The sequence below is a fragment of the Equus przewalskii genome, chromosome 8, assembly GCF_037783145.1.
Source record: "Equus przewalskii isolate Varuska chromosome 8, EquPr2, whole genome shotgun sequence".
Classification (NCBI taxonomy): domain Eukaryota; kingdom Metazoa; phylum Chordata; class Mammalia; order Perissodactyla; family Equidae; genus Equus; species Equus przewalskii.
This window is the reverse complement of record NC_091838.1, coordinates 29,316,117-29,339,038: the sequence shown is the minus strand read 5'-3', so window position 1 is coordinate 29,339,038 and position 22,922 is coordinate 29,316,117. Positions and strand designations below refer to the sequence as shown.

At 45.7% G+C, this 22,922-nt stretch overlaps 2 long non-coding RNA genes across 4 annotated transcripts; both read left to right on the top strand.

Moving 5' to 3' along the window:
• The first annotated feature begins 3,208 nt into the window (after window positions 1–3,208).
• On the top strand, window positions 3,209–22,066 carry LOC139085228 (uncharacterized). 3 transcript variants are annotated; one of them, XR_011543415.1, is made up of 8 exons: window positions 3,209–3,444; window positions 10,692–10,886; window positions 12,107–14,287; window positions 16,147–16,252; window positions 16,347–16,923; window positions 18,798–19,015; window positions 19,108–19,193; window positions 19,808–22,066. It is a non-coding gene; the product is annotated as an uncharacterized lncRNA (long non-coding RNA). The 3 variants fall into 3 exon arrangements; XR_011543414.1 differs by lacking the exons at window positions 3,209–3,444; window positions 10,692–10,886; window positions 12,107–14,287 and having other exon boundaries at window positions 16,137–16,252; window positions 18,801–19,015; window positions 19,108–19,197; XR_011543413.1 differs by lacking the exons at window positions 3,209–3,444; window positions 10,692–10,886; window positions 12,107–14,287 and having other exon boundaries at window positions 16,137–16,252.
• On the top strand, window positions 3,857–5,044 carry LOC139085227 (uncharacterized). Its single transcript, XR_011543411.1, has 2 exons — window positions 3,857–3,997; window positions 4,809–5,044. It is a non-coding gene; the product is annotated as an uncharacterized lncRNA (long non-coding RNA).
• Window positions 22,067–22,922: the final 856 nt, after the last annotated feature.

Sequence of the window (22,922 nt, the reverse complement as noted above, 5' to 3'; positions counted from 1 at the left end):
AAGGACAAGAAGTGGGATGGTTTACTTTTTGTGCCTAGCACAAAGACTTTTCAAAAACTTCATTAATTTTAAATGAAGTGAATTTGTTGGAACATAAAGCATTTTGGGAATTTAAATAAACGGAAAATAATCATTTTCTTTAAACTTAAAATGTTTGACAAGAAATGAAAAAGGTAACAAATTAGTTCTGGAAAAATGCAAACTAATTCCTATACTCCCATTCTGAATCAATCTTACAAATGGGACTAAAGAAGGAAGGAAGCGCCTGTCTGGTTTTTCAAGTAAGAGAAGGCAAAACCAATATGAGCAAGGTAAGGTTCTGCCTGCTCCACAGAACCCATGGTACAGAATCCATGTTTCCGACCTCTTGTTGTGCAGAACTCTCACGTTGCATGTATTAAGGCTGGATTTAAAGACTGTAGAGTAGTCTTAATAATCTGTGCAGAGACAGCATTTTATAGTTTCTAAGCCACGCTCACACACATTATCTCATCAACTACTCAAAGACACATCATTTCTCCACTTGGAGAGGAAGAAACTAAGGCCATTTTCCTACAACTAATACATAGAGGCTGGAATATGAACCCCCAAGAATTCTAACACTAACTACATTGCCTCCCTAACAACCACATTTTAAAGATGTCCAATACAGGCCTCAGAACACTAACCCAGGACACATACATGATGCATGCCAGGGCCAAACCACTCACCTAGCGTTCTTCTGAAGTTCACAATAAAAAACAGAATGAATGAACATTAATAAAATGGTTCACTTTTGGAGCCGTCCCAGTGGTGTAATGGTTAGTTCATACACTCTGCTCCAGCAGCCAGGGGTTCGCAGGTTCCAATCCTGGGCACGGATCTAGCACCACTTGTCAAGCCACACTTTCGCAGTATCCTACATAAAATAGAGGAAGATGGGCTCAGACGTTAGGTCAGTTGACAATCCCAAAGTTATTAAGTGTACAAGCAAAAAGAGGAAGATTGGCAACAGACATTAGCTCAGGGCCAATCAACCTTACCAAAAAAAATATTTCACTTTGAAATAGACCTTAACGAATAACTTTGCTTTAAATTATAACACTACATATTATTACATTTTACACGTTACCACATATTCCATAGACTATGTAACATAACATAGTCACAGATTCTAGCAACTAGGACGTGGAATCTTTTGTATTGGGAGGGATAGGGCTAAGGAGGAGTTGCATTATTCTGCCAACCAAAATAAGCAAGATTACAATTGGATACTAATTAAAATCCAAATTTAATTTTGAAGTTTTGTGCCCCCTCTCCATGAAATGGGTCCATGAGGAATGGACAGAAACAACTCATATCCACTTGTCTAATTCTGACAGGACATCAGATAAATAACAAGAGTGCTACTTTAAAAGACTCTGCCCAATTACCCAGTAAAATGAAGGATTTATCACATTCATTGAACTTGGAACTATTCCTTCTTATACAACTAAGTTTGACTGCTCTGACTTTTATTTTCAGAGACTGTTTTTCCCTTCTCCACTCAGGTTCACTACATTGATTTAAAATGCAGAGGGCAAAACTCAAAGACAATGACTAACTCATTTTGATTGTCAACTTGTAAGCTAGTGAACATTAGTAAACATATTAGATACTAAAAATACAGTAGTAAAACTTATAGCTCTTTACCACTTAAAAAGCATTCTTATTATCTCATTTGACGCTAGCATCACTGTGAGGTATAGTTACAGAAATATTACTCAAATTTTTCAATAACACTCAGAGAAGAGAGGTGATGTTGACAATCCCAAAGTTATTAAGTGTACAGCTGCCTCGGCCCATGAGGACAGTATTCACACTGTCTGAATAGCTGTGGGAAAAAGAATAGTACCTATTAAGGATAGAGGGGGAAAACCTAAATTCAGTAAAAACATTATAACATTTCCCCAAACTACACTATTCAATTATTTTAGATATGATCATTAGAAAAAAAAATGAAGAAAATGTATAATTACACATTTCTACTCAGTAAGAGAAATCTGAATTAATTAGAATTTTAAATTGAAAATATTAAAACAAAAATCAATACTCCTACACTAGAAAAAATGAAAATTAGAAATCTCATACCACACTGGAAAAGTTTATACCATTTCTTCAATTTCATTTTTCTATTAATGTGTGTAAACTCTGTAGAACTAGCCAAAGTAATTAAATAAAATAGACATAATATCCAAAAATCATGAAAGTTTATACATTTTGGTAAACTTTTAAAAGTTAAAATTTATCTTTCCTAATTGAAAACTGGGTTAAAAATCTATCACAAATATACAAGTACAAAATTGCAGTGAAAGTTCCATCTTTGGTATATTCACATGAACAAACAAAATAATTATCACCTCTTTGAACGGAAGTTATAGACTTTTTCAGGTCAAAATTCTGTTAAAATATAACTATTTGAAGTGTTCAAAAATTTGCATTAATGTTAATATGGCAACATTTTAATGTGGACAATAACAGAAAACGTCATTCCCTCCACAGAATTCTGCCTCTAGAAGTACATTTAACAAAGTTGGAGGAAACAGGATGCTTGTTGATAGTGACAGGCTTATTTCAAAACCCAATTATATCTGTTCATTCCCTTTTGCTAATTAAAGCAAAAGGCATCAAAATCTCTCCTAACGCTGTTCTAATCAATACGTGTTAGTGACCTTCCCCAGGCAGTGCTGCATCTGGACTAACGCTTCACCGCAAACCAGGTGCGTACTGTAACTAGTTCCACCGGCACGGACTGTAAAGTCCCGACACAATCACCATTCGGGCTATGATTACCTAGAAAATAATCCTACATATGTGTCCACAGATGCCAACCCTGCCAAGATGTCCTAGTCCAGAACCCCCCAACCCAATAAACAGGCTATTCAAAACTCAACGCAACCGCAGGGGGTCAGCAGCTCCTGGCACCCACCTCCCCCCGACTAAGCTCCAAAGCGGGCACGCACACTCAGGCCGTGCTCGCCCACTAGGAAGAGGTGGGTATCTCCAGGGACGATCCCGCTGCTGCCAACAGCGACGTGCGGCAGCCTGGGGTCTCCCGCTAGTTGCTGAGAGCAGCTGGACCCTGAGTGGCCAGGACCGTCCCCTTCCAGGCGCGGCGCTCTCGGGCACCAGCATCCTCAACCGAAGGAGGCGCGGGTGGCAGCAGCGCATCGGTGCGCTGGGGAAAACAGGGCGTGGGCGGGCAGCCACGGACACCACCGCCCGGACTAGAAACCCCCCCCCCACCGGGCAGCTCCCCGCCCTGGCGCCCGCGTTCCAGTCGGAGAAGCCAGGCGGTCGGAAGCGCCCCGACTGCGTGCAGGGCTGCGTGGGGCGCCCGGGGCGCCGCTTCCGCGCCGAGAGCCCGGGCCCGCGGGGAAACGGAGGCCCGCCGGGTCCCCGGAGCCCGGCTCGCGGAGCGAGCAGGTGACGGCGGGGGCAGGGCGGCTGCGACGCCGCGCGGGCGGCGGGCGGGTGTCGGGCGAGTCTGGGCGGCGTCGGGAGGGACCGGCGAGCGGGGGAGGGGCTGAGGCGGGGGGAGGAGGGAGGAGGAAGAGCGAAGGGCCCTGGCGGGACTCCCGGCGCCCAGCTGCCCGGCCCGAGCCCTCAAGCCACCGCCCCCAGGCCCCGCGCAGACGCTGGACGGTCCCCGCCTCCAAACCTCCCCCCCGGCCCGGTCAGAGAATAACTTACCCGTTTGCCGACGCAATCGCTCCTGCTGGCCCCTCTGACGGACTCCTCCGGCTCGTCGTCTTCCGGTGATGAAACCGGAGTCCCACCCCTCCCCAAGAGGAAAACGGAAAGCCGAAGGAGTCAATCTAAGGAAGGGGAGACGCGCGTCAGGCTGAGAGCCTGGCGGCGTCTGACCGGGAAGGCCACCTGGCACTTCCAGCGGCTCCCCGAGCGGGTAACCCCCGGGCGATCCCGCCTCCTCCCTCTCCATCCCTCCTCACTCCACCCCTTCGCTCGCCCGCCCGCGGTAAAGAACCCCGAGGGCGGTGCGGGAGAAACGGACGCGCCCGGGCCGGGCGGGAGCCGGAGGCCTGCGGGCCGGGCGGCCGGCCTCCGCCTCCACCGGCCCAAGCGATGCCCGGCGCCTCTGAGGCCTCCTCTAACGGAGCGAGGTTTTCCTGCTGTGCCAGGCGCGTGCGCACCTCCGGGTTAGGAGAACAGCCTCTGGATGCTCCTAGCAGGGGTCCTCAGAGTCGCAGACCCTAGGAAGCCACGAGCCGAATTCGGATTCTAACGGGTTCTAATGAAAAATGCAGGAGGATCGGGGTCCAGTTCTCAGAAGAGGGGGCTGGGCTGCGCTGGGCTGGGCTGGTGTCTGGCTAACACAGAGGCTGAGGGAGGGATGCGCTGGAATGAACATGTGGAGCGAGAAGAAGCCCAGACCAGGTTCTTTGTGTGTCTGTGGCCGACTGCCTTCCTCCAAGCTGCAAGTGCAGAGAACGTGTGTCACCACAGGGCTCTTGCACTGTCCAGCACACACTCACACAAGGTTTATTTTTATGAATACAACGTAAAACCAAGAACATTCGCAGTCCTCGTTATCTTCCATAAGAGCATCTACCAAATCTAACTGACAGTCCAAACCTGGACAGTCCCAAACCTGACATGTTGCCCTCCTTCAATACGATGACGTCCCCTCCTGATCATGTCACTATATACTCCCAATAAGTATACTGGGTGGTCATCTTTATCCATGTGCATATGCTTCTTTGGTAAAATTTTTTAAAGCAAATACTTAAATTTCTCTATCCCCAACCTCTTTGTCTTCTTATTATGAGTTAATTGGTCTTCTGGCTAATCACTGGGCGGATTTCTGTCATCCCTCTGAATGTAATCTATCTGGAAAATACTTCCTATCTGGCTCCCAAACCACAGCAAGACCCAGGTAGCCACATGGCTTGGGTTTGGGTAGAAAACGTGGACCCATCAATGAGAGCTGGGGAGACCCATCATGACCCGGGGAGGCAGAAAACCACGGCTCTGGACTCAGGCATCCCAGGGTTGGAATCTCCTAGATTCAATGACCTCATTCGTCCTCCTCCTCCACCCTGTGGCAGCTGAATAATTGACCAAGACACTGCAGGTCTCAGAGATTCAGCAGGAATGCAGATCAGCAAATACATCTTCTTATTTAGTGACTTGGTTAAAACTGATGTTCCCTTGCTCAAGAATGGGTCATATTTTACAACCAACTTTTGTTAATTGACTACTATGAACACCCTTGTTAAAATATAAATTGGCGTCAGGAAACCTCGTGTACAGTTAGTCCTTGGGACCTCTGCCAAATACATCAGGTAGGTCCACGGAATCTGAAAACCTCACAAGATTCAACCAAATCTGGCGAGCATGGACTGTGCTTAAATAGTGACGAGTACCAAACACCTGCGAATATTTAACCAAGAGGACTTGATGTTGTCCAGCACCAGAGAAGAAGTGGCTCCTTATGGATGCCTCAGCGAGGCTGATGCCACAGGTGGGTCCCGTTTCTGTGACAAGAGGCAGGGAAGCTGGCCCCATGATCCAGCCGTTTTAGAGATGACGCAGCAAGCTTTAAAACTGACATTTCAAGCACCCACAAAGAGATGGAATGTGTGGCACTTTGTTTTTATTTGGAATCATAAGAGAAACATTTTTAATAAACCCTTAACTTCTTCTCCATTAATGCTATTTAAATAGTGAATTCATAAAGACTGAAGTGATTTGTTTACTTATACTTAGCTGTAGAAAACTTACGTGCTTTTGTTTATTTGTTTACACCATCAAATCCAATCAAGCCAAACAAAAACATGGTCGACTGAAATGACTGATGAATGCAACCTGAGCTGACAGCTTTAAATTTGGGATGTGTTACTGATGTCAGGTTGATCAGTTCTCTGTCTAAAATTGATGCTATTTAAAGCTTTGAACAATTTAGATGTAGTCACTGAGTAAAATCCCAACGGGGTGAGAGAATTCCATCAGGGCTGATTCTGCTGTGGTGAATTTCCATGTGCGCAGGTGTCAGGGAGAGTGGCCTCTACCGATGGGGTAGTGAGACAGAACAGGATGCAGGAGGGGCGGTGGGCTGGCGTCACTCACAGCAAAGGTAAAGAGGCTTAGAATAAAGATAGACGCATCTTCTCACAAGGAATCCCAAATGGCATAAGAGTGTGAATATTGGTCATTTCTGTTTCAAAACTTTTCAAGAAAGGAAAAAGTGAAGGGGAGGCAAGAAGTGAATATGTATCACGCTTCAATAACTCATCTGAAAATGAACCCCCAGGGAAATCATGGTAGTCGGTGGGGTAGACCAATGTTTTTATTAACAATATAAAAGGAATGTGTGGTGAAAGCAACGGTGACATAAGTACTGACAGTCAGTGGATGAATGATTATGTGTCCTGAGCACCTCAGGACACAGCAAACTAGAGCAATTCCACCAATCAAATGGCAAGAGAAGTCTAATCGAAGAACCATCCTTGTGCTGGAAGGGCAGAATGAGTCCAGTCCGGGGACTACTGGGGCCAGACTTGGGGAAATCAAGTTGTTGAAGGTAGCTGTGACTTTAGAGAGGTGTGCAACAGAGACATTAAGCCATTTCCAGTGTCTCTACCTTTAAAATAGTTTATTACTGGTCCAAATGTCCAAAGACGTATTAAAGAGGGAAAATATTGTTTACTGGACAGAAATTCTCTGGATATTTAGATTCTATTCCTGTCCAGGGATGTGAGAAGGGAGATGTCAGCAGCTCAGATGTAAGCTGGAAGGTTCCCGTCGTTGTTAATGCAGCTTAGCCGTCTCAGGAAAAAGGCAGCAAATAATTGGGATCCTTCTATGTAGTTCCACCTACAAAAGAAGAAATAAAGAGAAACTGTTATTTCCATTCAAATAATGGAGGAAAAGTAGTCTACAATTTAAACAGGAAGATTTGATGACATAAATTCAATCTAAAATATGCAGCATGTCGGAAGGTTACTGATGTGGACACCCTGTGGTTTGCACACTGAGAGATCAGCCCCCTCAAGAACCTGCTCACTGTTGATTTTCTCCTTCTGCGCGTGCTCTCCATCGTCCACAGTGCCCAGCGGGAGCATCATCACACTCTTTTGGATAACATCCTGGAATATATTGGCAATTGGTGTGGTTGATCCATCCCGGATCATATCTGGTTCTGTTCCAAACACTGAAACACAGGAAAAGAAGGCATTGAATAAATTAATGAGAAGACTACCCCCAGTGATCTCCGCAAATGTCGTGTTCACTTTATCTTTCTTTCTTTTTTTTTTTTTTTTTCCCACCATGAAATTTGGTGGCTGGGATAAAGTAAGCGTCCTGATATCATGCAATTTATATTCTAAAATAGTCAATAGAGTCAAGAAGAAAACTGTGGTTGCCTTATTTACTATTATCTACTTTTAAAAAATATTTTTAAATAATATTTTAAACTAACGTTAGACGTACAGAAAAGTTGCAAAAGTAGTACAGAGAGAGTTCTCATATATTCCTTACTCTGCTTTCCCTAATGTTAACATCTTACATAACTATTGTACAATTATCAAGAATAGGAAATTAACATTGGATAATATTATTAACTAGACTCAGCCTTTATTTGAATTTCACTCTTTCCCTTCTGCTGTACCAGGATCCAATGCAGAATCCCACACGGCATTTTGTCATTGCTCCTTAGTCTCCTCTTGTCTGTGACTGTTTCTCAGTCTTCCCTTGTCTTTCATGACCTTGACCCTGCTGAAGAGTACTGATCAGTTGTTTTGTAAAATGTCCCTCAGTTTGGGTTTATCTGACGTTTTTTCACGATTGGAAGAGGTCATGTGTTTTTGGCCAGAGTACCACAGAAGATGTACCTACCTACTTTTATGGTTGCTTCACGAATTAAGTATTAGAAACACTAATATTAAATATTAGGAACACATTTCTTTGGTGTTTTGTGTTTCTTTTGTAACCAACATATGAATAAATCGCTGTACTCAACTTTCACCTGAATGTTGCAGTGTTTGTACTCAACTTTCAAGGTATCCCAGGAAACAGTTTTAATGGATATCCTGGGGTCTAGAAAGAGATGAGTTGAAACCTTCTAGGCTATAGGGACAGTTGCCAGAGATGGAGTGGGCATGAATAAAATGAAAACACACAAAAGAGAACATGCCGTGTCTTCTGGATCCACAGAGCAAGGCGTGAATGTGAATAAAGATGATGTACACTCGTGCATTGCTTAACGACAGGATACATTCTGAGAAATGCATCGTTAGGTGATTTAATTGTTAGATGGTTTAATTGTTGTGTACTCACACAAACCTAGGTGGTATAGCCTACCACACGCCTAGGTGATATGGTGCTAATCTTATGGGACCACTGTCATACATGCAGTCCGTTGTTGACGAAAAACTCATTATGTGGCAGACGACTGTCCTTTGTTGGCAGGACTGGTTTAGCACACAGACAGACAAAAAGGTGCCTTATGCATTCCTGCATTTTCCTGTATTTCATGTCTTTACTGTTGAATTTGACATTTCAATCACACATCTCTCTTCAGCTGGCATTCCATTTAACTTCCTAACTCTTCTTCCTCTTTTCTTCACCCCCAAATTTTACTGGTAAAATACTGCTACAACTGAGGGCAGTGGAGATGATTGTGTAGAGAAGTATGGCTCTCGGTGTTGGACTTGTCCTCTAATTTTTGACGTCTGTGTCCCTTGTACTCATAGACGCAGAGAGTTAGTGCTCCAAGGAGGTCTGGAGGCCATTAAACCCAGAGCTCTGTGACCGGGAAGAGCAAGTCCCCACAGGGCAGCCCGGTGCCAGCTTGCTCGCTCCACTACAGTTTAGCTTCTTCATTTTTAACCCCAGAGGACTTCCTTTACTTTCGTGCAAGTTCAGCTGTGCTTTTAAAAGTTTTTATGTATCGGCCAATATTTCCATGAGTTTTGCAGAAGGAGGGTTGGGAGGTTTCCAAGTCCATCATTTTCCCCCAAATTCAGGTCTCCAGAACGTGAGTTTGAACCCTGGCTTCGCTACTTCTAGCTGAGTGCCCTCCAGCAAATTATTTAATCTCTTCTCGCCTTAATCTGCACCCCGGGGAGGGCTGTTGGGAGGATTCATGAGACAGTGTGTGTAAAGAGCCCTGAACCACACCGTTTACCGTCAGTAATGCAGCCCATATAAAAGGAGAGTCCACAGTGAAGTTTTAAAAGTGTCTGCTTTATCTACAGCCCCACCGGGTACCACCCCTTGTTCCCAGTGTAAACCAGCAATCAAAATAGCATAAGTCTAACCTGTTTTGATGGCTCTTTTTGCTGCAAGATACTGATTATCTTTAATATTTGCGATCCATGGGTGTAGTCCTAGTGCCATAGAAACAACCATCTGGTTGGAACGATTTCTTTGGGAAAATATATATTCAAGATGCTGCTTTACCTAAAGGTAACATTTTCAGTTGTAAGAGAAAATTTTGAAGTAGCTCTCATAGCCTTGTATCAAGAAACTGATTGGAATCCCAAGCTGACGCATTCAAGCGTTCTGATTTTCCCTCAGCTCTTCCAGAGGGAGGACGCGGAGTGAGCCGGGTCTCCAGGACGGAGAGCTGCGCCCAGTGTGAAGGATGCTTGCTCCTACTCCCACCCCTCCCGAGACCCCCCAATCCCCCCTCCCGTCCCCACCCCTCCCCGACCACAGTGTCTCACTGTTAATGTCGGCTTATTATGAATTTGGGTAATTATGAAACCTTGAATGATATTGTGGGTAATACAAATATGATGAATGTTTGAGGTAATTATGAAACACAACACAAGTAGAACTTCTCAATTTGAATATCCCTCTTTTTGGACTTATCAGTATCTTAAGGAATATTTTGGGAACATTACACACTTGGAAATTTCCAAAAAGTGGGAGCAATTTCACGCTAAGCTGTGAAGGAGGCTCATTGACAGCATCTTTCTCTCTCCCCTGGGCTCCATTCCGGTTGCCATTATGGAATTCTCACCCAGAGAAAAACTCCATACTCTGAAATATTCATCCCTTCGACAAAGATTTAGGCACACCTGTCACGTGGCAGGAACTGTTCTAGGTGCTGGGACATAGCTGTGAGCAAGACGAAGACCGTCCTGCGCTCATGTAAAGTGTGTGCTGTGAGGAGGAGGAACAGTCCATCCAGAAAGGGAAGGAGGGAGGAAGATGGAAACAAAAAGACGGAGGGACGCAGAGGGGAAGGAGGATCTTTGAGAATGTAATTAGCGCTAAGACGACGATAAAAGCGGACAGTGGATGGAGAGAGGGCGCCGAGGTATTCCTTGAGCTCCCTTCTTCAGAGTCTACCTTCTGTGCAACTTGAGGTACACTGATGATAGGTCGATACTTCAGGCACGCACCTCCTTCCAGACACAAACATTTTCATTAAGGTGGCTGCTTTCAGGGGGTTCATTTCAGACATCATGGACGAACCAACGCTGGGGGTAAAAGATCCTCCGGTTAGTCCAGCCGTAGACAAGTAGCTTCTCCGTCTGTGTGTAAAACCCATCTTGCCTTTTTACGCACCATTTAGTTTTCAAAAATTTCCCATCACTCCAACTCCAAATGGTTATTTGTCTGATGACTGTAATTGCATATAATTGAGGGAAGAGATTTTTTACTGAACAAAAATCCTGTTGGTTTCTTGACATTTGTTCCAGTCCCTTCTGTATTGGAAAAAAGTGATACTTCAATGCTAACAACTGAGTTGCTCACTACTGTGTGGCATGTGGCTCTCAGGAACGGCGCTGCTGGGACAGAAGAACAATGCACGTTTGTTACCTGGTTTCCAGTCCTCACGGACATGTTCATGTGAGGGACTAGACGGATTGAAAATTTTCCTACAACTCGGCCAGGTATGACTGTTTTAGCTCCAGGCTCCTCAAAGGCGCCCTCAATCCCGTGAATAGAAAGAGATGGGTACCTCCCTAGGTGCATTAGAATTTCCTCCTAAATTGAAATAAAAGTATTTTATTATATGAAAGAATGTTTAATTAAAACTCAGTTGAATTGTATTGCTTGCATCACCAATTTCTGTACATCTGTGACACGGTTAATGGCAAGTTAATTATCGCCTCACTTAGATATGTCTGGACAAACAGTACAAGTGGACTTTCCCCTCAGGACACGAGATCTCTGCTGCCTTCGCCTGCCCAAGCCACTCCCATTGGCGAGGGCCCCTCGTCGCTGAAGTTTGCAGTTACTAGATGGCAAAGGGGCCCTTTCAGAAACTTGGGTTCATTTATAAATTTCTATCCCAGTCATTGCGATGATAATTTGTGTGCTAAATGTATTTTATTTTTCAGAAGGCTTCAAAGAACTCTGCAGATGTTTGAGCCAGTTTTCAATCTTGCTATGGCCGCTGTAGAGCTAGTCTGAGGAAGAGCTACACTTCATGATAAGAAACTCTATCGCTCTCTTCTGCATGCTTCTCCCTCTCTTGGCTGTTCCCCCAGGAACCAGCCATAGCTAGCAAACACCCTAGCAGGCAAGCGTTTTAGAAAGGAGGAGGAGGAGGAGGAGAAGGGAAAAGGAAAAAATCTAAATTTGCCAGTAACGCTTTCGGCTTTGGGTCTACTTATTACACCAAGGCAGCAGTGACGTGGCAGTCTACAGATTAGCCCCTAAGTCTCTTGGTTTTGTCTAGAAAAATGAACAATTAGGGTCATGGAGCTGGAATAACCTCAGACTATCCTCAATCTTTAAACAGTTAGGGAGCCCAGCTCACCGGCTGCAGGCCGGCTTGGGATTGAGTCCAGAAAACTGATTTGGAAAAACGCATCTGTGAAATGAGCAATTGCTCCACGGTTAGGTGCCTGAGTCCGGTGCCAGTGGGACCCCAGATAAGGTCTGCTTGATCTAGACCACAGGGAAGTGGCCTTGAAAGTGAAACTCCCCTTGGAATTAACATCTGCTTTCAGTTCTAAGATGTGCAGATAAACAGGACACAGTAAATTAAGCCTTGGGAAAATATTTGTTACCATCATTCTTTGTTCAGATTATCCATCAACTTGTGATCATACCTTGGTGTTAAGATAAATTTCTTAACCTGGCTGCTATTCCGGTATTCTTCTAGGTCCAGGTCAATGGCTTCGTACATTTTTTTTTTCCTCTTCAGTAAGAGGAGCCACGTGGTCATAGATCTGCTCTGATGTTCTGGCCCTGGAGCAGGATCACTGGGGACTCTCCTGGGCTTGCAGCAGACCTTGTGACCGGCCCTGGTCCCCACAGCAGGGCCACTGACAGCAACTCACATCCCAGAGGTGATGGTCAGAAGAAAGAGCTGGTCACCAGGCAAACTCAGCCTGACTTGGACCCGCGTGAATGTCCACCTTGTCAATGGAGGGATGAAAACACACGGCTCTGCAGTAAATTCCATTGGGTATGACTTACCTGCATTATATCCCAGTTCTCAACTCCACCTTTATATCATAAACAAGCTTCTTTTTTTTAAATTTTATCTTATCCTGAAATAAATTAAAAAGTAACACGTTCATTATTAAGAAACTTTTTTTTTTGAGGAAGATTAGCCCTGAGCTAACTACTGCCAATCGTCCTCTTTTTGCTGAGGAAGACTGGCTCTGACAAGTGACACATTCTTGGGCCTATCGTCCTCTACTTTATACGTGGGATGCCTACCACAGCATGGCTTTTGCCAAGCGGTACCATGTCCGCACCTGGGATCCAAACCAGCAAACCCCAGGCTGCCGAGAAGCAGAACGTGCGAACTTAACCACTGCGCCACTGGGCCGGCCCCCAAAATTTTCAATATATATGTTTATATATATATATATACACATACCTGAGAAACTGAAAACCATCACTCCTCTAAATTCCTCCTACATACACCATAATAATATAATAAATACTCATCTTTAATCAAAAGCATCATATCCCTGAGGTCTAGTCTATGAGATATACATCATGACCACAAAAGCCTCCACAGTGAATAAGAAGATACTCAAATCTGTTCTTTATGAAAGAGTTTTGGACCGATAGGAATGGGAGAAAATCATCAGTGACTATCTATAAAAAGACAGAAGTCAAGATTTAGCAAACACTGCTCAATATCTTGAGAAAGTACTTATCAAAGATACAATGCAACTAGCAAGTAGACGAACAGAAATGACAGGAAAATGTCTCCAGGGCAGCCAACTTAATCCCCATTCAAGTAAAGACACTTCATAAAGATACGCTTCATATTCTTGATGGGACAGTCTTTCTTGACAATATCAGAAAATTACTGCGAAGCACTGTACTTTCAAATCTTTCTGTTAAAGTCGATAATTACAAAGCACAGAGTTGAAGGCTCTATGAGGATGGATGCCTTCCACCTAGTGATTGGACACCTGCTGTGTTCTAGGCCCCAGAGGAATGAATACACAGGACAGCGCTGTCTCTGACCACAAAAGGCTAAATATCAAGTGTGACCCGACATGAGCAGACCACCAGGTGGCTGGCTCTGTAGAGACGCAATTAAAGCCAAGGTAAACACTCTACCAAAATCTACAGTAGTGGGGACGGCAGTAGTGCGATACATACCGGGCTTCCCAGCACTCTGAGAATGATCATAGACAGCAAAGCCCTGAGGTCTGAGGGTGTCAAGGGGAGCAAAATGTGAAGCGATGTCATCACTGTTCTGGTTTTCAACCACATCCTCCTTGGGTCCCTCCCTGGTCCTCCGAGGACTTTGCCCAGACTTGTGTAATCCCACTTTGGGGACAGTACTGCAGATTGCTGTGCATGCATCAGCCTCCCTGCAGGTCCTGAGTTATGGAATTCTCCTCATTTAGCCCAATCAAGCATGTTGTATACTGAGTAAATGACACAAACTCATTAGTAAAATTCAAGTCAAAATAATAAGCTGAGCACTGAGCGATTGGCATGGAGTCACTGATTGGCAGTCCACCCTCTAGCACCCTCACCAAAATCAAAACAAAACATCAAAGTACCGCCAATAATACAATCACTAAGTCTTCCCTTTAGGGTATGTCCCTCAACTTCTGCTGGCATTCTTGTGTGGAAGAACAGAGCTGCAAAGATGAATAAGAGACAGACCCTGCTCACAAACCAGCCAGAAAGATGCAGGGTAAAGAAATAACTCTGGGTCCACGTGCAAAGAGCTGTAAGAGGGGCAAACCGTCAGGAGCACAGAGAGCACACGGTGAACCAGCCAAGGAGGAAGCGTCAGGGAAGACGACGGCATCACAGTGGGGCCTCAGAGGTTGAGTAGGAGGCGACAGGCACAGTCTCAGTGGTGAGAAGAGAGATGCATGTCTGAAACATCCAGATTGACAACAACGAAGACCCGAAATACTCTAGCAGCCAGGATGCTCAGTGTCCATCTTATGACACTGAGCTGTGACATTTTTCCTGTCAATTTAGCTGGTGTTACCAGACATTACCACAGTGCGTGTTTGTGTATTGGGGGATTCAGATGTCATTAGCAAATTAGGCTGTGATTTGAGCAGCGCGGGCTCTCCACATGTCACTGCACATCTCCCGTAGAACTGCCCGGCCCGGTCCTCGGTGTAGGTTTCCACCTCGGACCCTGTTTTCTCAGGACACAAAGCAGCCATCCCAGCTGCTGGCTCAGGCTGTGCCAGCAGACACGCATCCTGACAGGAGAGAAGCGACATGTCCTCCTTTTCCTTCCCTTTACATCCTACGGCGCCGTGATAGTTGGTGCGTCCTTCCGGGCTTCAGAAACAGTTCAGACCTTCACCGAGCCTTTCCAATCTAAAAACTTCTTGCCTTTCCCCTCACTTTCCACCAAGGGGGTCATCTCCTGCTATGTTGATGAGTTAGATCATTACAAGAAATACTTGAGCTCACTGCCGCAAAGTCTACAAATATCCCACCATTCTTAACCATCAATGACTCCTCTCCTGATTCCATTGAAAATTCATCTTGATCCTTGGTTTAACTGACTGTCTCCCTTCTTCCTCCTCTCTAGAGAAGTTTTATTATTGATTCCAAACGTCATGTTCTCTGCTAGCAATCTCCCCTCCCCTCCCCCATCGAATTCCTTTCACTCATTCAATCTCTTCATTGTTGAAAAACAACAGCCTCTCCTGAACCCATTTCTCTCTAGTTCTCGCCCCACGTCTTCCTTCCCCTTCACAATGAAGCTGAAAGATCAGTGTTCATGGAATTACCAGCTCCTCACTCCCCCACACTTCAGACAATGGTCTGTGTATTAATCAATCTTGATAATATCACAGCTATCTCCCCAGAATTAAATCCAAAGAGTGTTTCTGCATCTTTCTATTACTTGGAACAGGCGCAGAACCGGGCCACGATTTTCTTTTGGAATGATTCCCTGTCCTCCGTTTCTCGACATCTCAGGCTCCTGACTGCCTGTGAACCAAGCCCCACACTCCCTGGTGTCCTTCACAGGGTCCTTCTCACACAGCACTATTGCGAAAGCTCAGGACTCAATGTGAGCCCTATTCTCTCCATTGACCCCACGTTGTCTCAGTACTCTTGTGCATTTCTTCTATTGCTTCAATGCCTTCCACTGTTATCTCTATGATGACGATGTCTAAAAACCACGTCCAGATCTTATTTCTGAGCTATAATGCTCCAGGTGTATGTTATAGGCACCTTAAGCAAACATATTTCCAACGGAAGCTGTTAACTCCCCCTCGCCAACTAGACACCCCTTCACCTCTCAGTCTCCGATCTCGTCTGATGACTACAGTTGACATCCAGGGAGTGATGTTTAACGCAAACTCTCAGAACCACCTGACAGAACAAGCACTGCTGCTGCGAGCACACTGAGCAGTCACCCTTCATCTCCGCCCCAGGATCCACACTCGTATTCCTACTCTATACTCCGTTTCAGTTCAAAACGTCAGGTCCTCCGAGATCCCTTTGTTCAAAAACTGCTGCTGAAGTAAGCCTTCCCTCCCCGCCTGTTGTCTGGTGACTTTCCCTTCAGGCCACTGTGGAACAAATTAGGACATTCTTTTGATTGCATATTGTGTAACCTTTGAAATTGTCTCAAATAATTGTAAAATGATTATAATCACAGTGGATATTTGACAACCGAGATATGAAAGTAGAGAGCAGAATCCTGATTCTATAAAAACAAATGCATGTTGACCTCTGCAGGGAAGTCTTCATCCTCTGTCGCACCAAACAGCATCATCCCAGGGGATGAGACAGTGAAGCACGAGGCCTGTGCTCATTAAAGAACAAGGTTCCTGCCAGGAGGCCAGTAAGTTTGTTTTTCCATTGTTTCACCTCACAGTTAGACGCTTTGCGTGCCCTACGTGAGCAATTCATTTGATTTTTTTTGTTTTCTTTTCCAGATTGGCGCCTGAACCAACATCTGTTGCCAATCTTTTTCTTCTTCTTCCCCTTCTTCTTCTCCCCAACCTCCCCTCCCCAGTTCATAGTTGTGTATCCTAGTTGTAGGACCTTCTGGTTGTGCCATGTGGGATGCCCTCTCAGCATGGCCTGATGAGCCGTGCCATGTCCCTGCCCAGGATCCGAACCCTGGGCTGCTGAGGCGGGGCACGGGAACTCCACCACGTGGCCGTGGGGCTGGCCCCCCAACTCATTGAATTTAACATGTGCTCTCTCTCTCTCTCTCTGGGTTGTCTTGTTTCAGTTTCGATGGGCTGGGGGAGTAAGGTGAACATCCCTGAGGACTCCCCTTGCTGAGTGGACATGTGTGGTCCTGGTGAAAGCCCTCACCCAGTGGGGCTCCTAGAGATGTGACTCAGGGCCACTAATTCCCTTTTGGTGCCTGGCAAACTGGGACTCATCTTCCTCTGTCTGCTATTTGCTCTGTATTATGTCTGCTCCTTTGGAAGACAAAAATTTGTGTCCAAGGTAAAGTTCCAGAAATGCTTCCAGGGATGATGATGGGACTTTGATTTCCAAGTGAGTATTTCTGGCATCTGATTCAATTCCGTTGTCCTTAATCAAAAGCTGGCTCGTTCTGGATTGGTTCCATCCTTTCACAGCGATAGCACCATCTTCTACGGTCATTACCAAAAATGATCATTTCGTTTGAGCTCTTCCAAGCCACTGCTGTGTTAGTACTTTATCAAGTTAAAACACTTAATTTTACATGCCTGGGTTTCTGTTTTGGTTTTTTGGTTTTTGAAAGCAGCTGAGCATGTTTGAACTGAAAATGAAAAGTATTTATTATGGAAGTACCCATGCTACCTCATTAGGATAGAATAGGACATATCATTTATTTGTTATAAGATGCGAAAATTCAGAAGTTTTCCCTTGATCGGTAAAATTGCCCCTCTCAAGAAAGGTTTTTTTCTTTATGTTCAGTAACTTATTTTGGAGACCCACGGGGTCATGTCCAGTGAGATAGTTCTGTTGGAGTGAGGATAGTGCTGCTACAACCTGTCCTTCGTGCCACCTGCGACATGCCCTACTCTGCACCAAAGACCAAGGACGGTCCTTCTGAAGACAGGGCTATGTTTGCATTATGAGTTGAGAGATGCTGAAAGACCTCCTATGGTTTCCCTTATACCCTACACTACACAAATAGACACTTATGCTTTTAAGTCTTGACATTTCATCTCGAGTGTCTGTTAAAACGTGAGTATCTAGGATAGAAGCGGCTGTCCTCCAGAATCTTACCAGGGTTTCCTGCTGGCCACTTTGGAGGACAGAGCAGAGTGACCCACTAGGGAGGGGCGCATGACTGCCGGGCCTTGGGGGAAGAGCTGACCGGAAGCTGACTCACCAAGGACTGTCCATGCTTGTCTTGGTTTGCAGTGACAGCAGCTGAACGCAACTTAAAGGATTTTAATTTGCATGCAGCTTTGCACAACAACTTTCCATCTTACTTCATCCTCCTTGCTTCCTGTGACATTTGGGGATGGGATAGTTTCAGGGATTCACTGAACTCGTTTACAGTGTTCAAATAGTCTTGTATGATGTGTGCGCTTGTTAATTGAGGTATAATTGACATATACTTTATATTAGTTTCATTTGTACAATATAATGATTTGCATGTATCGTGAAATAATCACCACGATAAGTCTAACTAACGTCTGTCCCCAGACGTAGTCAATATTCATTTTCTGGATGAGGACATGTTGTGTTTTAAGGTGCAGAAGAATCGGTAATGATGTCATACTTTTCCGTATGCAACTTGATGAATTTGAACATAAGTGTCCACCCATGAGACCATCACCACCATCGAGGCCATAAACATATCCATCATCTACCAAAGTTTTCTCCCACCCCCTTTACTATTATCATTATTTTGCTTTAAGAACACTTAACAGAATATATACTCTGTTATAAATTCGAAGTACAAAACACAATACCGTGAGATTGCTACATTATACGCTAGGTTTAATTTTTAGAGGAACCTCCAGACTATTTTCCATCATTACAGTATTAGTTTACGTTCCCATCAACAGTTGCAAGGCTTCCTTTTCCTCCACAACCTCACCAACATTTGTCACCTCTACTTTTTTTGATAATAGCCGCCCTAACCGGTGTCAAGTGATATCTCCTTGTGGTTTTGATTTGCATTTCCCTAAAGATTAGTGATGCTGAGCACCTTTTCATGTGGCTGTTGGCCATTTGTGTGTCTTCTTTGGAAAAATGGCTATTGTACTCCTTTGCCCATTTGTTAACTGAGTGCCTTGGTGTTTTTGCTATTGACCCGAGAGATGAAAAAAGAAAAAAATGTCCAGGCATTATGGATGCTTCCCAGTTGATGCAGATGATTTTGTCTTTATGGTGATGACAAAATATCGCGTTGTGTGCTTTTTCTTCAGCAGTTATCATAAGACTAGCAGTAGAATGGCAAAGCAGATAATCAGGATCTCCCGGGTTTCCAGTTTTACAACACAAATAAGACGAGTGGTAAGGAATTTTTGATTATTTCAAGGAAATTATTGAGATCACAGTCCGTGGAATGTAGGACTGACAGGTCCACGAGGAAATTAAAGTGAGGACATGGTGATCTGGCATCACTTCCGATCTGAAGGAACAGGTATCTTCTGTATGAATGTTTGAAGACATATTGGAAATCAGGAATTTGTGGTGGATGAATACATTTTCTGAAGGGTTTATTTCTTTATTTAGGAGGAAGATTACCCTGAGCTAACATCTGTGCCAGTCTTCCTCTCCTTTGTCCGTGGGATGCCTCCACAGCGTGGCCGATGAGTGGAGTAGGTCTGCACCTGGGATCTGAACCCGCAAACCTCAGGCCCCTGAAGCAGAACACACGCAACTTTAACCACTCAGCCATGGGGCTGGACTCTAACTTATTTAGTTGTGAACATGATCGTTTGGGTTATGTAAATGTCAGGACCTGGGAGTGAGTCGCTAAGAGTGGGGTAGTTGATAATGTCACAATTGATTTAGACCCTAAAGAGGCTAAGAGCAACAACTGGCCAATGGGTTAACCAAAGGAATAGTCAGAAAACACAGAAAGGATGGGAATTGGGATCTATAGTAAGCTGGGGGATCACGTGTCCTCAGAGAGAGTGCCAGGACTTGCACAGATGAGAATGGCAAGAGCAATAAAAGAGAATAAAATCACACTGAAACAAGGAGGGGGTGTTACGAGACGGGGAGGAAAACTGAATCCTGGAGCAGTCCTGAGTTTTACCTTGAGCTTTCTGTCCTTGACCCAAATCTGCTTGACGATGTCCTGGGACACAGGTCAGAAGAGCTCCAGAGGGAGAGAGGAAGGGTGGAAGTACAGGGAAACTGAGATAATTGTCCTAAGAAGCCATGCTTCATTTCTCATTTGGGTCCAGTTTCATGATTACTTTTACAGGATGAGAGGAAAAGAAGTGATGATGGTCAAGTCTTCGCAGAGGAAGCTGCGTGATCGTGGGAATCAACCCAAACCAAAGCCCGGATTAAGAATTCCCATCTCTTTGAGGATGCGCAGTTACATATTCAGAAGGCCAGTTACTAGAATGCCATCCCACCCAGCAGTGAGGGGTCACTGGGAGAGCACGTGGCACCAGCCCCAACAGGTCTGCTGGCAGGAGAGAAGTGGCAAGCCCTTTGGAACTTGCCGTAGCCTTGCAAAATTGCACCTTGCAGCAGAGGTGAATTCCTGCGGGGTGCGCTCGCATGGGGTGCCCCGTCCAGTCCCATACACACCCCTGCCCTTCCTCAGATTTGGCAGAGATGATTCTGGGAACTGGTCTGGGCATCCCATAGCTCCACGGCCAACAATTGCTGGTGACTGTGGAAGATCTGAGCAAACAGGAGGGGACGGGGAAGAGGGCGGGAGAGAGCGATTGTGGACAGGCTCAGCAGCCAGGCAGAGAAAGAGTGAGCGCCCAAGAAGGATGTGCTGACAGCACCAGGAAAGAGAGGAGACGCTGGTGCCCCTGAGATGGAGCCCGGCACTTCACTGACGTCTCCTTGAAGGGTCCCACGTTTTCTTGCTTGAGCTCTTGCAACTTCAAGACATACCAATCCTTTTCTTTATTAAACTCCTCTGTGGGACGTAGGAAGCATAGACAGGGATTTCTTGTGGAGGAGAGACTGGATTTCAGCTGAGTAGAGCAAGGAGGGCTTTCCGTTTCACGGTGCTCTCGCATTTTCCTTTCCGAAGTATATTATTTATCTGCGCTTGAAAGTCACAGAGAGTTACCGATTCGCGGGATGATTCCGTTGTCGCCCTCACAGCGACACAGTAAAACCTACCTAGTCGGAATGGATCATTCCTTCTGTGCAATACTCCGGTAGACTCCAAAGATCATTTCAAAAGCGCTGGTATATCTCTGTTCTCAAATAAGAGGTCTGCTTCCAGGTCTCCATTTTTGCTCTTTATTGCATGTTAATTCAGAGTTGCAAGGAGGAAAGACCACATTTGCCTCAATCTTTAGATCTCTATGTGCTGGAAATGGGATTCACAGAAATGGACAAGGCCTTTGAGGGATCGTGCTGTCAACAGAGACCTTTTCCGGCATCAGCAACGTGACAATAAACCGCTGCTTGTTAGGACTTGATTGTCTATTGGAGGGATGGAGCTTGCAGTATTATGGAAATCCTCTTTAGAATTGCTTACCTTCACGTGACAGATTTATCAGTTTCTGAGAGTGATGTGTTAAAATAACCTAGGGTGGCGCAGGGCTTAAACTGGCCCACTCCACTTTGGAGGCCCGGCATTGGCACGTTCGGGTCACGGTTCTTGTGGACATTCACACCGCTTATCGGGCCATGCTGTGGCAGACATCCCACGTGTTAAATAGAGGAAGATGGGCACAGATCTTAGCCCAAGGCTAGTCTTCCTCAAGGGAAAAAAAAAAAAAAACCGAGGAAGATTGGCAATGGATGTTAGCTCAGGGTGAATCTTAGCCCTTGGGCATCTTCAGCTGTGGTCATTTGCAAAATATGTAGACCATGCATGTACTGGGCAAGCCCAGGCAGGACAGCGCAGCCGGCCTCCCGCCTGGGTGCTTGGGGCTGCTTGTTGTGGAGCCTCTGCTGGAACCGTCTGGGTGGATTCAGTGCAGAGAATGATGACAACGGACTGCCTTGCTTCACCCTCAGAGTTTCCCCTGAGTTTTCTCCATCTTGACATGCAAAGCAGACACTGTCTGGAGCCCTCGTGTTCCTCTGGGACTCGGGCTTCCCTCTGCTCCTCAGCCTGGAGAGGAGGAAGCCCACGTGTGGACTTCAGGAGATTCCTGACCGAGTTTTGTGGGCTAGCACGTCCTGGGGCTTGAAGTCCCCAGGGAATGAGCAGAATCCAATCCAGGTAGGACTGCCATGACCCAGACCCTTCAGGAAGGCAGGTTATGGTCCCCTAACCAGGCAGAGCACCATGACCAGCCGCGGGGTTTGTGGAGGGCGAAGGGAAGATGAAATGGGTCCTGGAAGAAGGTGCTTATAAATACCAGCTACCGAGAGGGAACCAGCTGCAAAACCGTGCATTTGAGGAGTATGAGTATTATTTCTTGATTCTGTTTGGAATAAGTTAGAGTGCATGATATATTTGTGTGTGAGTGAACATATATATATAGCTCTCTCTCTAAAATTTATATCAAAGTAACATAAAGACTGATGAGATACAGGTGCTGCACATGTGGGCCTCTTTTTGCTGGCGATCAGTTCATTTTTGGCCATTGGAAGCCCAAAGAGGCAGCGAGTTATTGTCCTCTGCCGTCTGGTAGGCTCATGACAAACAAAGCACTGCAACCAAAGGGTCGGCTCTCAGGAGCCTCACGGCCCTGTGAGGGAAACCCCTTGGACACGGTGTCTTCCTCCTGGGCCTGGACTAGCCTTGGGACTTGGCACTTCTCTTTCTCTGTGGCGGAAGGTACAGCCGGCTCCGGCTTCCATTTAGAAAGTCACCTTCCTGGGATGGCTGTGCCATACCAAGAAGGGCCTGGGCTGCTGGGAACCAGCATTTCTCCTCAGCTGCTGGCCGTACTGAGGAGGCCTCCCTGGCAGGGTTCACGCTGCTGTGTGTCTGGGTGACACTTGCAGCCATCAGAAAGGAGGGAGAACTCTAAGGGCCAAGCACTTCCTGTGGTCCTAGTCTTACAGGGTCTTTCCCGGGGTGGGTGGGGGGGGGCGTTCAAAATGCCAGGTGGTAACCCTCTAGCTCCTGGTCACCGGGTGGGTTCTTGGAGTGAGCTCGGAGCAGTGTCTGCTCACCACCAGACTGGAACCATTTAAGTGTTTTAATTTTGTCAGGCTGTGTTTACCCGTCATCCGTTTGCTTGCGTTCCCTGCTGGACCCCTCAACCACCCTCCTCTCACGACTCATCTCTGAAAGCTTCCAACGGGAAAGGTTCACACCCACACCATAAACGGAGCATAAGGCTGGGCAAGAGAACACAGCCCTCCGAGGGGCTGCATGGTTTATAGGCTCAGGTCCTCCTGCCCCGTTAGGATGAGTCAGAAACAACATGCCTGAGTGTGTG